General features: G+C 59.1%; 1 long non-coding RNA gene across 1 annotated transcript; it reads right to left on the bottom strand.

Moving 5' to 3' along the window:
- Nucleotides 1-1,681: 1,681 nt before the first annotated feature.
- LOC129150292 (uncharacterized) lies at nucleotides 1,682-2,188 on the bottom strand. Its single transcript, XR_008557043.1, has 2 exons — nucleotides 1,906-2,188; nucleotides 1,682-1,775 (listed from the first exon to the last, which is right to left on the bottom strand). It is a non-coding gene; the product is annotated as an uncharacterized LOC129150292 (long non-coding RNA).
- Nucleotides 2,189-3,690: the final 1,502 nt, after the last annotated feature.

Here is a 3,690-nt window from a genome sequence, read left to right on the forward strand (position 1 = left end):
GAACCTCCTGGAGCAGGGCCGGGACAGGGGGGCAGGCTGGGGAGGAGTTGAGGGAGAGGAAAGAGCCAAGAAACGCCCCCCTCCAGGATTCTGGTTTGTGCGATGGGACAGGCAGCTGCTGAGACGGGGCACTGATGCGGGAGGGGAACAGGCTGAGCCTGAGATGCTTTTGAGAAACTTCAGCTCAGAGCAGCTGAGGCCCAGAGGGGAGAGGGGAGTGAGACACAACCGGGACCATGAGGCGCCTTCTGCGAGCTGCTCCTCCTCTGTTGCTCCTTTAACCTGGCAGGTGTCGTTGCTCCCCTTTTGCAGAAGAGGAAACTGAGGCTCAGACAGGAACACAGTTTGCTCAGAGTTCCACGTGAGGAACCACGTGGCAGAACCAAGGTTGGAACCAGATGGGCCCTTCCTGAGTTTCTCCCGCTTCAAGCTGCCCCCAGCATGCCTCCTTGGGTGGAGCCTGCCCAGGGGAGAAAGGAGGGCCAAGCACAGACGCAGTGGAGTTTGCAGGGAGCTTGTTAGCCTCTGGGGGCACTTGGTGGGAAGCACCCCCCTTAGGGTTGCCCCAGTAAAGGAGGGAAGGGTGAGGAAGGCAGCCTGGAGGTGAGCGGGGACCCCGACACTCACAGCCAAGGCACGACCTCGCCTCATGGCCCTGGGTGCATTGCACAAACCGGTCCCGATGCCAGCTCTGTGCTAAGCCCTCTGCCCATCCCTTCATACCAGAAAGGGATTTTGCCGTTGAGAGAGAGGGCCCAGAGAGAGGTAAGTTAGTGGCAGGTGCAGAAAGGACGCAGGACGTCTGGCTCCAGCTTCCCCGCTCGCCCTTCCTAAGAGCGGGAGGGGTTCGGTGAGCAGTTGGTGGAGACAGCCAGGGAGACACCGTGGGCTCAGGGGCCACCAGACCCCTCTCCTTCCCCCGTCACCCTCTCTGAGGGCCCTGGGCCTCTGGTTTGCAGGCCTGAGGAGAGGATGAGAAATAAGAGGAAGTGGGCCAGCTAGAAAGTTTCTGAGAGCCTTGGGGGCCACCTGAGCATCCACACTGGCATCTCTTCCCTCTTCCTCTGCCCCCCAGAGCCCAGGGCAGCCTCCTGTGCCCAGGCGGCTGAAGGGGGGAGGCTGACAGGGCTGTCTACTCAGTTCTCCTCTGTCAGCGTCCCTGGGGGCACTCCGGCCAGTGCTGGACCTTCTGTCCAGAAGACACCTGGACCACTGGCCTGAGACCGAGCAGCAGCCGTTTCGTCAGGCAGGGAGAGAACAAGAATTCTGTGGTCCAAGGGAAGTAATTGCTGGGCCCAGCCTGGAGGGCCAAGCCCGGGAGAAGGCTGATCCTGTCCTGTGAATTCTTGGATACACAGGGGGTGGTCCAGCTGTGCCAAAGCAGCTGCTGCCCTGCAGACCCCAAGCGATAGCAGGGAGAGGGCAGGGTTTGGGACAAAGCAATAGTAGTCCCGTCCAGCAGGGGGCGCTGGCGCAGCAGAAACCCAGCCAGTGGCAAGCAGGGGGAGCCTGCCAGCCCTGAGAAGGGTCTGGAGGTTCTGAGGCTGGGACATGATGCTGGGACAGGGAGGAAAGGCACCTGCTCATCAGACCTGATTGTCGAGGCATGACCTGGCACACGGGTCCCGTGCAGTGTCATGAATAAGAGCACAGACTTCGGCAACCACAAAGATGCACTTGAGTGGGAATCCTGCTTGTTGCTGTGTGGCCTTGGGCAAGTCGTTTCTCCTCTGATCTTCAGATTCCACCTCTAAAAACTGAAGATGCTCACAGCTCTTTTCCCAGGGGGTTGTTGTGAGGCATAAATGAGAGAATGCAGGCATCAGGGAGGCGTGGAACCTGGTGTGCAGTAAGTGCTCAGTAAACGGACAGAGTCCTTTGTACGGAACAAGAACACGTTCAGACCTGAGGACCAGTTTGGCAGATGTCCACGTCCCCCTGAGCCACTGACCCGGGGTCCTTTACCTTCCGGCGCAGGAAGAGAAGGGCTATAGAGACAGCGAGCCAGGCAAAGCTCCTGCGGGTGGGGATGGGGCCTCAGCTACCTGCCGGGTTTGCTTCATTTGCTCAGTGAATTATCAAGCACCTGCCCTATGTCAGGCTGCGTCAGGCACGGAGGTTTCAGGAAAGGAGACACACATGCCCTGCCCTCCGGTCTCAGGCAGGGACAGCTCCTGCTGACCACAGCCAGGTAGGGCCAGTGCTGCCTGCCCTGGGTTAACACTGGTTGAGCACCTCCTGGTACGGGGTCCGCACTTGACCTCACAAGGCCCCATTATTGCCCCATATAAGGTGAGCTGTGACTTGGCAAGTGAAGGCTTATGAAGGTTCGAGCTCAGGGAGGGGGCCAGTGGCCGAGCAGGCCAGCGCCCCACCCCCATGCTCTCTACCCTGAAAAGGCCACTGCTCTCAGAGACTCTGGAGCCAGCAGGACTTGGGTTCACATCTGGGCTTTGCTACTTACCTGGTGACCTGGGGTAAGCCATTCCTGCCCTCTTAGCCTCGGGTTCCTCACTTATGAAATGGGCCCCCTAGGCCTGGCAGGAGACTACAAGGACAGGCTCAGTGAATTATTATATGGTTTCCCTTTCACCAGGAAAGCCCCTCTGCTTTGAACTAACCCTGTGAGGTTGGTATTGATCCCCAGCTACATCAAAGGAAAGGCTCAGAGAGGTTAAGTGTCTTGCCCAACATCACACAGTATAAACCAGGTGCATTACTCCAACGTCTGTTTTTTCTAGAGCATATACAGCCTCAGGCAGACTGTTCCTTCTTTATACGGGCCCATCTAGGACCAAAAGAGTCCTTAGGAAGAACAGTTCACAAGGAGCTGTCCGTGGTGAGGCCCCCCCCCCCCGGGGGTCCTGGTCCCCCACCATTAAAAGCCTAATAATGTCTTGGATAATAATCCTGGATCTGCTGCAGACTGTGTGACCGGGGACAAGTCTCTTATCCTAGGCCTCCGTTTCCCTCTCCTTAAAATGGGAGAAAGAGTTCAATAAGCATAGGGCATCCTCCGCCCCTCTTTGTTTCTTTCCTCTGCCTGCTCCATCCCAGGCTTCCCTCTCCAGGCACCCCCAGGACTCGCCCCCTCAGATGGCACAGGCTGCTGCCGTGCTGAGCGCGTTCCCCCTTCCCAGAAGCACGCTCCCTGCTGGGGCTGGGGCTGCAGGCACCCTACCGAGGTGCCCTCTCGGTGCACCGAGTGCTCCCTGAGGACTTCCTACCATGGAGCAGACACCCGGCTGAGGAGGCCCGGCATCTGGGGGCATACGAAACCGGGGAGCAGGTCTGGGCAGGAAGAAGCAGGGGCTGGGGGCGCCTGGCCTGCTCTGGTCTCCTGCCTCGATCTCCTGCACTTCTGGGTTCCCCTGGCCGTAGGATGTTGGAGGCCTCGCCTGACTTGGAAGGGACTTCCCCGCCCCCGCCCCCCCAGGCCTGGGAAACCCAAATTATAATTAAACTCCTTGGTTGGGCCATCAGATAAACGGCATTGCCTCCTCATGCACGTGGATATCAGCCAGCTAACTGCCAGGCCTGCAGCCCACCTTCCCTCCCCCCACCCCTGGCCTGCATGAGCCCTGCAGGGGGACGGCCGGCCATTAAAAATAACTCTGTGCTTTGAGGAGGACGTGTGCGGAGAGAACGGCCAAGCTACCCCACGGCCAAGCCTGAGGTAAGGCCGCAAGT

The sequence above is a fragment of the Eptesicus fuscus genome, chromosome 9, assembly GCF_027574615.1.
Source record: "Eptesicus fuscus isolate TK198812 chromosome 9, DD_ASM_mEF_20220401, whole genome shotgun sequence".
Classification (NCBI taxonomy): domain Eukaryota; kingdom Metazoa; phylum Chordata; class Mammalia; order Chiroptera; family Vespertilionidae; genus Eptesicus; species Eptesicus fuscus.